General features: G+C 35.7%; 1 protein-coding gene across 3 annotated transcripts in view; it reads left to right on the top strand.

Moving 5' to 3' along the window:
• DLC1 (DLC1 Rho GTPase activating protein) overlaps positions 1-14,019 on the top strand; it is a 212,295-nt gene that overhangs the window by 69,748 nt on the left and 128,528 nt on the right. The window lies entirely within an intron of this gene.

Below are 14,019 nucleotides of genomic sequence, written 5' to 3'. Positions count from 1 at the left end.
ACTTAACAATGGAATTTTCAGCATAGGAGGAAAAAAAAAATATCAGCAAACTTGCTGCAATGTACTTGTTTGTATGCCAGAGTTGTTTCTATGTATACACAAACAACTTATGGTTTCTCCAGAACTAGATGCTTCTAGTGCCAGGATTCAGGACTACTCTGTTAGGAATATTCAGGTTTCATAACACTCATACCAATCAGGAGGGCGAGTGTTAAAATACATGGTATTTTGTGTGGTGTTTACTAAGCTGAAAGCTTGGGTTCTTTAGTCCTGTTCAGTTGTAGTTTTGAAGCTACATACCCTTGTAAATACCATCACATTCTAACAAACATAAATTGAGTTTCCTCAGACCGCTTGGAAACCCACAGAAATTTCTTATTGCTACTTATGGCAACACTGTCTCCTTCTGCTGACATTATTTGTTTTCTTAATGTCCATGGTAAATACTTCAAGACAACCTGTCACATCTTCAGCAACTGTAAGGGTATACTTTGAGCCACCATTGTTTTCCCTCTTGGATTTCAGGCTTGAATTTATGCATTTCTTTGATGTCTTCAGAAGAAATTCTTACAGTTTGTAGGACTCTGTGCACATAGCAGGAGATATATCAGCTTCCAAAGGTTCCAAATTCTTTGAATTTTAGGGAAGTCCCTGTAATATCACTGATTGTAGTTTTCATAGAATTTTATCTTTTCCACAGGCTGAGTGCAGAACGGCTCTTCTGTGCTCAGCAATGTTTGGCATTATCTTCTCAGCCATTTTGTCCTGCATCTAAAAGGGGCTTCCAGATTCTGTTAGGAACTCAGAACAGATTAGTTTTGCCACATTCTAAAAACTTTAAGAGATAAGCTGGTTTTGAACTAGATACCTTAGCTAAAGATGTCAGTTTTAATGGACTGGCAATTTTGAATTATGTTAGTCCAGTTTCCAACCCATTTCACCATCTTCTCTTCCAGCTTGTACTTCCAGCTTTCAAATGAGACTTTTTAAGGAGACTGTATCTTATGGAAGTTAAGGTATATTATCTCCTCTCTTCTTGTGTAGTGATTACATCTTGAAAGAAAAATCAGGTTGGTCAAGGATGATTTATTCCCAGTGAATTGATGTTGATCGCTCCCTATTGCCTTCCTGTGACTCATGTCTTTGGAAATGGATTCCAAGGTCTACTCCATGATCTTTCCCTGTTGTAAGATGTGCTTACAGGCTTAGAGTCATTGCTTCCTTGCTTCCTTTGAATATAGGTGTAAGTCTTTTCCATCCATCAGGAACACTCCACCACTGTAATGACTTTTCACTGACATAGGTTGTCCTGAAATGGTATCAACCATCTCTTTCAGCATGCCTGGGTCAATTTCCTTTAGTCTCACAGGTTGGAATACATTCAGTTTCTCTAAATAGTCCCTAGCCTCTCATCTGGATGTTCCTCTCTTTTCTAAATCATATCAAACCCAGAGGTTAGGGAATAGGATTTGACTATGAAAAGTGATCAGAGTGGTGCAAATTTTGACTAGACTAGTCAGTGAAGAAATAAGTGAAGAAACAGTGAAGAAATAAGCATTAAAAAGACAGACTGAAAAATCTTGATCTAATTCATCTGTGGGTTAGCTTATCATGGCTATATATATATATATGTATAAACTTTCATTTTATACTGCTGTTTGAGAGACACAACAAGTTTGCAACTTGCTGCATACACAGCCCATTCTTTCCTGAGCTGAGTTCAGGTTGCAAACACTGAGTTTGGAGGCCTAAAGTACATGGGTGGTCAAGGGTATTGCATTCTTCCATTTTTTCCCATGAAAAACAGGCACTCATACAATAATTGGTACAGTGTTGTTATTTTGTTTGTTGGTTGGACAGTTTATTTTCACTAAGCCATATTTCTGCTTACTTTGCTGCCAAGACACAAGAAAGAAATAGATTTCTTTAAAAGAGATATCTACCCTTACTGCAGCTAGCCTTTAATTTAAATTTACATGCAAAACTAGGGATTAAGGTGGGTGGATACAGAATTTTATATTTATCTTACTCATATAAATCACTCCACAAAATCTTTTTTATAATAAATACAGCCATTTTGTGATAAATCTACTCCACCAATCATCAGACTAACTGCTTTTAATAAAGTACCTCTTCTTCTGGTGTGATGAAATGGGATTTGCAGCCTTTTAGAGTTTTTTTCATTATCGTGGTGGTCAGGATTTTAAAATGCTTGTGAAAAATTGGTTCTAGAAGAGTTGAGTGTGAACATAAGATTCAGTCAAAAGTGTATTGGCAGAAAATGTTTCATACTTGTAATAGTCCCTCTTAACTAAAATACAGAATAATTCAAACTCTCCTCAGGGAACTGGTATTGGTATGAAAGCCAAAAGTGTACTTGGACTCTTGTGTGCTGTTTCCCTCTGGAAAGTTTTGAAAGCTTAGAAACTGTGAACTACATTCTTGTAATATGCCACACAAAGTTTGGGAAAGCTGGAACAATTCAGGAAGAAACCGTACTCGTAAGGCACAATCCTGGGGAAATACAGGAAATGCCCAGCGCTTCACAGAATTGGACCCTCTTAGTACTCTCAGGATCTGCAGTGCATCTGTCTGCAAGCCTGAGTGAGATTTTCATGGGAATAGCGTGGGAACACAGACATTGATGAGATACTTCTTTGCTCAGAAACCAAAACTAAAATTCAGAACAAAATAAATAAAGCAACCCTGAAAGAAGAACAATTTTAGAACTTCTGGAAAAGGAAGGAATTTGAAAGGGCTCTCTTCATAGGAAATTTAGCAACTAGCAAAAGTTTCAACGGGAATTCTGCATTTTATGAGTAGATTATTAATATCTTTTATGCCTATCCATATATGCCTACACAGAACTGTGTCATTAAAAAGGAAATGGACACAACACAGACAGGGAGATTATGAGCCAGATTGCCTCAGTCTGAGGCATCACTTACTACTGCTCTGTATTGTGCTCTGTATCAGTAACAATTTCTTTTTTTTCCATGAATTAGAAAGGCATCATGTATAGAAAACAAAAATGTTTGGAGTTTATGTTAGATAGTTGAATGGCAGTATTGAATCATCTACACCTTTTAAGAGCTCCAAAAACAGTGTTTATAAAATAAGGATTTTTCAGACAAAGCATATCCTTTACCAGCTCTAGTTGGACATTCTCTGAATACAATATTTTTATACCTGTTAAATAAGATAAAAATTGCATTTTTATACATCACAGTGAGTAGTTGTGTCTACTCTATCTCTCACTGATTCTAATAATGAAAATCTAATAAGCAACTGAATTAAATATGGAACTTCTTAGTGGAAAACATTTTGATATCAGAATGCAAACTAAAAAAATACAAAGCATGGTAGATCAATTAGAATGGGAAAGCTTAGTAATTGTAAGGAAAAGGTGTGTATGTTCAAAAATAAGATTAATTAACTTTTTTTATGTGTTATTATTACAAAATACCACACTTTCATGCATGAGGCATAGAAAAGTCTATCACGATAATCAGAATATTTGCAGAATTCTTTATTTAGGCACTTGAAAACCCCCAATAATTCATTTTAATGGTAAAGCATTATTATTCACATTTTAAAGATGAGAAAAATTAGATGTTTGTAGGATTTGTAAGTGGCAAAAAAGATTGTCAGACTACTATTTAAGTATTAGTAGCAGACCATGGCTGCAGTTGTCTTGCACTTAGAAAAGGAATAACTGCTTTGCCATCTTACCCACGCAGTAAGCTGCTCCTCACTTTAACCTGCAGCACATATAGCTGACTTTTAAGGTGTTGAATGAAACCCAGAATCCCCTGCAGTCAGTTGCAAAACTCCTCCTTCCTCCCAGGTTTTTAAAATATGTCAGCAACATGATTTCACAGGTGTATTTCTCTTGGTTTCTGTGTTTTTATGGCATCAGAGATCCCAGCTTGGCAGATAGTACCTGAGAATAAAATGGAATTGTTGCAGAGATGGAATACATGTAACGTGTGTGTTGTCTGTGCTGGTGTCTTTCCATGTAGGTATGTACTAGGAAATTTTAGTTCAGGCTTTACTCAGTTAAACAAGGTGTTAAAAGATGCTGAAGACATGTAATAGGGATTGATAATATCACAGACCTGGAGTAGTGAATCTTACAGTAGTAAGCTTCCAGCTTCTTCCAGCTGAAGAAATTATATGGCAGACAAAAACATATATTTCTCTGATTTATTAACTGTACCAGAAAAAACAGGTATTGGGGGCTTTGAGCAGGGGAAATTTGATACTCAGTTTGACCAGAGTTTAGATATTAAAATAGAAATGTCTATAATTGGATTTTTTCTCAAAGAATGTTTTTCAAAGAGGTTTTTCAAAGAGGTTTTTCAAGGGTTTGGGGCATTTTTTAGAGCTTTCATTTTTATATATGGATTAAAAAACTACTTTGCATCCTTTCCACAGGCCCTTTTTGGAGTCAAAGCTCCCATTTCTTTCCAGAAAAAGAAAGTTCTCCTGTTTACTTGCTATTTGATTTTGTTTCTTTTTTTCTTGTCTTTGGGCTGTTTTCATACAAGCAATATCTTTTCAATATTTCTGGAACTTAACTATATTGAAAGAAACAGAAATTCTTGAACTAACTAAAATGCCACTTTTCTACTTTTCACCCAAAAGCTATGGTTTTGATTTACTAACTCTGTCACCCGAAACCTTGACAAATGTTTAAAGGTTAACAGACTAGGTATGCAAACAGCAAAAGAACTCATTTCATTTAATCACTTTTTCTCTTGCATGACCTAGAAATATACTGACTTAGTAAGGTCACAATATTGGTGTCTAGTTATATTTAGTTATGTTTAAGCTCATGCTTATTACATGTGCATGAACAAGCTGAGATTCCATGAATATGGACAAATAAGCAAATGAGGTCCAGGTAGCAAATTTTAATTTTTATTCCCCTCCTTTTTACCTCCACCTCCTGCCCATGATAAAACCACTGTCATCTTGTGTGCTTCTAGTGCTTGTCATTTTTATTCTCACTGTAAAAGAAAATAGGACGGTTAATCTATAATTCTCTATCTTTTAGTAAATCAAAAAGAAATATGATAATTATCACATTTATCAGAGTTGGTGATAACTTGCTGAAATGCATTAGTTTGACACACTCTTTTGCTCAGCCCTGCTACCTTGCAAAGTTAGATGTACTTTTTTTCCTTAATGAAACACCCCCCTGATGCTCCCAAACCCATCACTGTTTCTGTCAAGCATGCCCCTCCTCTTCTGTTTCTATCACCCTATGACTAGCCTCACTTTTTTGTGACTGCAGCTTTCTAAGCAAAGAACTGTGAGGCTCTGCAAAGGTTTCATCACCATAGAAGAAATGTACCTTTTGTACTAATTTATTCTTTTATTCCTGAAACAAAGCTCAAGATCAAGAGGCTCCTGGAGGTTCTGCTTTAGATCCTTTCCCAGCTGGTCTAACAAAAGTAATATCACAGTGACTGAACACCCATGAGACTGTAAGCATCAATATTCATTCCAAAACATACATACCATGTTTTAAAAACTAGCTTCTTGGGGTTTGCTTTTTTATTTATTTAGTTAGAGAACTCCAAACAGTTGTAATAGCCTGCTGTAGATAAAAATGGGAAGATGCTCTGCAGCTGGGATTATCTGCAGAGATTCAAGAGTGCAAACTGACACAGGATCAATCTTAGTACATCTCAATAGCTGCTGCTCTCCCAGTAGGTGTCAGGCGCTGCAATGTTCTACAACTGACTTTCTTTTGCAGAACATAAAGCTGAACACAGTGAGGATTCTTTGACCAGCATAAATATCCATCCTTCATACATAATGTTCCAGAAACCATTGCAGAGTTATGGCCTCTCACCTCAGTGATACCTGAATCCAGGGGAAAAACATTAGTGGAATACAAAAATGTAGATTTTTGTACCAACCAGATTCAACCACTGGACTTGGGCAGAGTATCAGAAATATCATTAGAATCAGATTACTTACTTACATGCTGATGATTTCTACAGCTAAGTTTTTTTTCAATTAGCTCATGAAGCTACAACATTGGTGTTATGATAGATTCTGGCTGTAGAAGCCATGAGGTGATCTTCCTCATTTTCATACCAGTGCCCTTCAAAATTAGTAAGAGTGACTTGCTTTTCTCAGAATGGACGGTAAAGGACTTGTTTTCTTTGAGGTGGCTAAGGAAAGACAGAATGGATTAGCATTTTGCTGGGTTTAAATTCCATTTTGTTCTGCAAGTAGGCACTCACAGCTGATTTGTAACTTGGACTTACCATGTAAGATCTTAGTTTCTATCATCAGATGGTACTATGAGTTTTTGTTTGCATGAAACATGTTCCAAGGTTGTAAGTATTATATATAAGGGGATGAGTAAAAACTGAAATCACCAGGAATTCCTGTCAGCCACATAGAAGTATTCCTCAGACTCCAAGACTTTAAGGCAAAATCACATTTGTAGACATTACATGATGCTGAAACTAATGCAAAACATGAGACTCTAATTATCTTTTACTGTTGCCTTATAGAGCTGTGTGCCTTCTGGTTCCCAAATAGTTCAGTTTTGCCAGTGTTGCAGGGTTTATTGATATGTTTGTTATCGTAAAAGGTTTTATAAGATAAATACTAGCCAAAAAAATTACTTGTGAGCTTGGGAAAAACCTCTCTGTGTAAATGAATCTTAGTAGAACAACTGGTGATTGATGAAAACCATGAGCACTCTTGGGGCTACTCCAGTTCTAGACAGTGTGTCACATCTCAGCTTTGGTGTTAACAGTCAAGTTATGTTTTTTTAGGGAAAAAATACATATGTTTGGGAGAATGGAAGGAAGCGCAGATTTTTGTTATTACCAAAAGTTATATAAATGCTCCTTAGCATTGAACTAAAATTTAACTGACCCCATTTTCAGGTATTGTATATGCACTCCAGAAAGCAGAGGGCAGCTTAAGTGGAAATCAAATTCCTTATTTCCTTATTAACTCCTGGGAAATATGAACATAAGTTAAACCTTTGCTTTTATTTCAAGTTGAGTCCTTATCTATAACAAAGCTGAGGTCCAGCAATTGCTTATTTGAAAAATGAAAAAAATTGTTTTTCACAAAATGTGTGACAACAACTCTTGGGGTATTTAGGAACCTCCAGATGCTGCTGTGAAGTCTTTAATATCCCTATAAAAAAAAGAAATTAATTCTTTATTATGGCCAAACTCTACTCAATGGTCTGGACAAGCTGCAGACAGGTTTTTTTCTTATCTGTCTTATGAACCAGCTTCATGTGGTCCTGAGAGACTTCAGAGCATTGGGAGCTTACCCTGACCTATGGGAAGTCTATGATAACACCAGACAGAGCACAAGACAGTTATCCTTCGTCTTTGTTTTGTGCTTCAATTCCAACAAAAGTCACACTCTGCCAGCTGAATGGCGAAGACAGAGGAAACGATCAGACCACCCCAAATGAAGGCTCTTGGCAATTGCCCCATGGAAGGAGAGCTGCCAACCATCCAGCACTAGCTAGAAGAGGTCTCTGTGCATGACCTGAGTGCCATAAAGAGGCTCAAGCAAACAGAAATATCTAGTCAGAAAACAAAGTGTAGAGAGGACTGTGACAGACAGGAGGAGAACATATGCAGGCAAGCATACAGCTTTGTACTTCCACTAGAATTAAATTCATAGTGTTGTCACAACCTTAGCCAGACACATCTGAATGTGACATTAATTTCTTTTTAAAAGTGAGATAATTGATTCATATTTATTGTTGGGTGGATTTTAATTGCCTTCCACTCTACTCTTCAGTAAAATTAAAGACCACAAAGAAAGAACTTGCTAAATTCCCCTTCTAAAGCTAGTCTGTCCCGAAAGTTGATTGGTTTTATTTTTTCTGTTTCCTAATCCAGATGGGGAAAAAAATCATGGGGAAATGAAATGTAGTTTAAAAACTGCAAGTTTAATAAAATGTTTTGTAAAGAAGTCTGGAAGACAAACTAAAATCATTATTTGGTTTATTTCTATGCTATTGCTACGATTTCTGTTCAATGCAAATACTAAAATATTATGCCACTTTAAATTAATTAGAATTTTTGAAAGGGTTTACTCTCATAATTACGTGTTTACTCTCTTAATCTGATTCATTAGCATGAAGGGCTTTGATTTCAAAAGATCAGAATTTACCAGTAAAAATACATATTAATTATTTTGGTGTAATGGGGATGTGTTACTGAGGAAAATTCTGCTTATGGACTGCAGTATTTCTCAATTCCAAATCATCTGAATAATCATGGGGTGTTGTTTTTTTTTTAAAACAGCCCAGTTAATTTATAATTACTACTTATACAAATTATGAGAATTGGCACATACCTTCTAAATAAAATAAAATTAAAAGTCTATTTAAGGACTCCAGATTATAAATAACATACTCTGTTTAATGATAAACTAAGTAATTCTTAAAATCTGTTCTCTGTCTGAGCATTTTTTACCTCAGTTTTCAGGTACAAACTACTTTTTTTTTACTGGAATAGAGTTCTCTATTCCATTTGAATATGTGGACATAACAAATAGTAAATAATAGTGAATACTTGGTTCACTATCCTTCCTTGGTATTTGTACATTGTGCTGATTTACCTCCTTTCTTTCATGTTAAAAGCTCAGTGCATCATCCATTTTTAGAGGATTTTATATTTCTGTTTTGATCAGTTGAGTAGAAAGAAGACAACAGAGTTATATTTCAATCGACATAGTTGTTTCTGGTGTTAAAATTAAAGATCCTCTCTAAAGCACAAATATAACATTTTCTATGTTTGCAATCCTTGGAGGTTGATGTCTTTTCAGCTTCTATTGCAATATAAAGCTTCTAGTTTTATAGATTAGGAAATCGAGTTAACCAAATTTTTTCAGTGAAAACCACAGTTTTTACTATCTCTATTTTTCATAACAGAAGCATCCACTAAGGCGAGAATTTAGACCATGATCTTTAATTGCAGGAATAAGAAGTGAATAAAATAAAAGTGATTCCAAAAATAGGGTAAGGTATTTATAACATCTTGAGGTCAACAATTGTGTGTCACTTGTGGAGGTTGGATTTTCTAGTAAAGTCTAGTATAGTTTATATAATACAGTTTAGTCTAGTAAAATCCCCATATGTTAATCTTTGTCCTAGAGTTTTCCCTTCACCCTGGACAGTAAAAGATATTATCTCCTCATGAAAAATGATAAAGAAATGCATACAAATTAATATGTATTGAATCACTAGCAAGGAAATTTCCCAACATTTCTGTTCAAATACCTGAAAGAAGCTGAATAGCTGACAGATCTTTACAATGGAAGGAGTTGGTAGAATATTCATTGTCGGTTGGATGGCAGTAAATAAATGTGATTTGTGTAATGCCAAATGCACTTTATCTCCCGTAATAAAAAAAAATATAAAAATGTAGATTCGTTAACTTTTGAATAGAGATATTATAGCTTTTTTGTAATATTGGAATATAGACACATTCCAATATGTTTATGAGATACTAAACCAATAAATAGATATAATTGGATAGTTATTTCAGAAACAGTATGATACATGCTCTTCTGCAATAACTTGCCATTTTATACAAATATTTGCCATCTACTGCAGGCTTTGCAAACCAGTCATTCATGACTGAGCTGTTTATGTTATGTGAGTGCAAGAAACCAAAACAAAAGCTAGTTTAATTTTATTCATAGTGGTTTTCTCTGCAGGTTTGGAGTCAGTATACAAATAATCTAGCTTTGCCTGCACTTAAGGGAGAACCAAGCTGTGTTCAGGTCAGACATGGTATGCCTCAATTTTTTACAATGGCAGTCTTGCAGCCCAGCATACCTTGACCATTGCCCCCAGACATGATCTGTCTTCTTTGCAGGTGATGCATCTTGCTTTCACCACCAAGACACTGTACATATTTATGGACTACACTGCTTCTAATCTGGAAAGCTATGGCTCTATTTTTTTATCCAAGATCAGAGATTAAATATGTGAATGCTGACACTGTAATGGAAGGAATCTAATTTGGAGTGTGGGGAGGGATTCTTTCTTGCCTGATTTCATAGCAAAGAACTGCTGATGGCAAAAATGAATGGTTTCTGTATGAAATTGTGGGCTTCTTTTTCATATTTAATACTCTTTCCTGATAAAATATTCTTCAAAACTTGGGAAAAAATAGTTTTGTCGAACAAAACATAAATAAAAAAATACAATTTTTATTTTATGTTTTGATTTACAATTTTCACAATTTTTTTCTTGCTGGAAGGGACAGGATCCCATCCAGAGGGACCTGGGCAAGTTTGATGACTGGGTCCCTAGGAAACTCACGAGGCTCATGAACACGGGCTGGGGAATGGACAGATCAAGAGCAGTCCTGCCAAGAAGGACTTAGGGGTGCTGGTGGATGAGAGGCTGAACATGAGCCAACCATATCCTGGGCTGCATCCAAAGCAGCTTGGGCAGCAGGGTGAAGAAAGGCATTCTTCCCTTCTGCTCTGGTGAGACCCCACCTGGAGCACTGTGTCCAGCTCTGTGGTCCCCAGCACAGGAAGCACATGGACATGCTGGAGCCCAGACTAGGGCCATGATGATGGTGAGAGGGCTAGAGTACCTCTCCTGAGAGGAAAGGTTGAGAAAAGGCTGGGATTGTTCAGCATGGAGAAGAGAAGACCTCATTGTGGCCTAAAGTACCTAAAGGGGTCTTATAAGAAAGATGAGGGGACACTTTTTGGCAGGGCAATGGTATTGAAAAGAGAGTTGACTTAAATTAGATATAGTGAAGATTTTTTTTGCTATGAGGATGGTGAAATACTGGATCAGGTTGCCCAGAAAGGTGGTAGATGCCCCCTCCCTGGAAACATTCAAGATCAGGTTGGACTGTGCTCTGAGCAACCTGATCTAGCTCAAGATGTCCTTGCTCGTTGCAGAGGGGTGACCTCTATATGTCCCTGCTAGCCCAAACTATTCCATGATTCTGTAATTCTGTAGCATTTTACATACACTTGACAGTCATATTTGCACATGCAATATATTTTTACATAGTTGCAATACAGCAAGGATGCACATAAATATTTCACGTAACATTTCAAATAAGATTTTCATCATTAAAAAATCCCATCCTCTAATTTGAAATAAAAAGATTAATATATTTCAGCAGTGGTCTAGTTTTTTCCTCCTTTTCCTTTTTTGTTTCCCTTTCTTTCCTTGGTGCTGCTAAGGAGCACATACTATTAGAAACAGAGAGGAGGTTGACTTTGGGAGATATTTGTTGAAATCTTTGAAGGGTATGTGTCTGCTTTTTTCTAAAACACATGTAATCTGATCATACAGAAATTCTTAGTCCAGTTCTTCAGTTCTGTGAGGAGAGTGAGAAATAATGTGAAGTTACAGTGAACCCATCTGGTCAAGCAGGAAAATCTGGTTTAATTGCTCTATTGCCAGAAATGTTAAATCACTTCCTGGGAATGCAATTCATTTGGAACATATGGAACTCATTGAAAGGTCTCCAGTGAATTCAAAACTGAACTGAAGATGAGAGCATTTCTCATAAGTAACAATCATGTTTTCCCACTGGTCAACATGTAAGCAGCATGTGTAGCTGTATTAACAAAAAACTAAACAATAGGAGGACTGTCTGAGATCTTGTTCAACAAGATTTACTTGTGGTTTACTTTATTTTAAATTTTCAAGAGATGCTATGTCCATTTAGGCTTCTTTCTTTCAGCATTTGAGCAGCAAAAAAATATTCTGATGGAACTTTTAGCTCATTTAACATCCTAATTCAGAAGCACTGCACTCTAGAAAACAGATATTAGAAAGCAATCTATCTCACTCTATCTTTCAGTTTTCTGGAACTTATAGTGCTTCTTCATCCTACTAAACAGAAGTAGAAATTTTATCTGCCCTGAGGCTTGGTGATTTTATGTGTTTCCTGCAACAGCTTTTTACCTGGGTTAAACCCACTAAACCCTAGTAACCTTTAAGAATGCCATTTAACAAATTCACTAAAATGCATATTTCACTCTACATCAACATGTTTTAATGATCATCAATTACAAATACTCTATACTTCCAGGATAAATGGATGTGACCAATGACATTATTAACAATATCTAAATCTGATTCCCCAACATGAACAAAAATCTACATGTTGATGTGAATAATGATGACAGCTTTTTAGGAAGAGTTCATTCAGGCTAAAGGCACTGCCAGTGACTCGCAGTGCAATCATAAACATGACCAAAGTCTGTTCAAGTCTATCATAAGGCCAGCAGAAAATAATCTCCTCTGCTTGTCATTACCATGTTCCCATGGAGTCCTGTAACTGCTTACCCTGGGCTGTTCACCTTGGCTTTGCATTTTAGACCTTCTGGAGGCTGTCCCCATCAAACTGTTATCTCTTTTCCATGACATAGCTCATGATTTCAGTACAGACACTCTTGGTTGCCACATCTTCATCCATGCCAATGCTCTTCTCTAAGCTTTTCTTCAAGGAAGCCATCATACCTTTTCTAGCTAACAAAACATTAAAGTGTGATGTCAACCTGTTCCCATCTTTTCTTCTTTTGTCCTGACACTCCCATTTGATTCACACTTATGTTCTCTCTTTCTTTCTTGTTTCATTAAGGGCTTTTCTTTCCTGTTTGTTCACTTGTTTCTCACCTTCTCCTCTATACAAAGTTCTGTCTTTACAAATTTCTTTCTTGGATTAATATGAATACTGAATCTGAGTTTTTCATTCTTATTTTCTTACTTATCTTAGCCAATGCAACCACTTAAGTCTGGGAAAGAGAAGAAAAATACATACTCATTTTCAAAATTAATCAACTTCTATAAAAATTCATAGATTATATGCTTTTTCTTTCTTTGAAACTAAGACCTTGATTTGCTCTGTGATTTTATTGTTTCTTTGGCATGTTAATTTTCCTCAGTCTATGTTTCCTCAGACTTTGTTGCATTACTGGTCCTTCTTCTGAACAAATTTAGGTTTTTTAAATGCAAGGAAAATACTTTTCCAGCAAGAGGTTATTGTTGGTTTGAATAATATTAGTCCGATTATATAATATTTTTGAATGTTAAAGTCAAAAATACATATTTAGCCAGACAGAGTGCAGGTGAAACAGAAAAAATCACAAAAGACAAATATTAATATATATCACCTAAGGTATGTTCTAGTTGAAATTTTGTTGAAATTTTATCCAGAAAATTCTATGAAACACTATTGTATACAACAGGACAAATCAAATTAAGTTAAATTTTCAAACTCTTTTTTGAGAAATTCAATAGCAAGTCTGAAGCTGCTTGGTTTGTTTCTGTCCATCCCCCTTTTCCTTTTTCTTTGAATCTGTAGCAGGAAAATCTGCTGAATAAAGGCTAGACTAACACAAGTGAAAAGGAGTTAACATTGATACCTTAATTCATGTGGCAGTTCATGCATGTGCATGCGTTGCATACCCAATCCAATTTCTCATCCAGCCTTTCTTGCCTGTGTCCTAAGTGCACATTTTAAAATTCTTTTTATATGTTTCACATATAAATTTCACTTTATTGTTCAATCTATAACCTCATTTTTTAGTGAAAACACACTCAGAAAGTGTATTTAGTCTGGACTATATTAGTCTGAAAGAAAAGTATTTTATGAAAAAAAAAATTGCATCAATTGCAAAAAAGGAAAAGAAGTCTTGCACAGTATTCCAGGTCCAGAAACAATTACAGCCAGTAAGAAAACAATTCTATTACTTGTCTCTAAAAATTTATATAAAAAGTAAGAAACTGGTATATTATAGAACAGCACATATTTGAGTCTACAGAAGAAAGATTTGGCTTTTCAGTCTAATCCTAAGCCATACAGATTTTGTCTTCCTCCCTCAAAATTATTAAGCAATTTCCCAGTGGAATTTTGTGATCGTGTGTTCAAGAATGATTTCAAAATGTAATCATAGGATATCTTATTAACTCCATCTCCTCCCTTCTCTCCTTGCTCTTTCTAATGGTAATTAGTTTCACAATAA

This window comes from Pseudopodoces humilis, chromosome 6 (genome assembly GCF_049639895.1).
Source record: "Pseudopodoces humilis isolate 2021_Gansu_Grassland_sample_001 chromosome 6, ASM4963989v1, whole genome shotgun sequence".
Taxonomy (NCBI): Eukaryota; Metazoa; Chordata; class Aves; order Passeriformes; family Paridae; genus Pseudopodoces; species Pseudopodoces humilis.
Note: the sequence above shows the minus strand (reverse complement) of the source record. Positions and strands in the feature narration are given on the sequence as shown.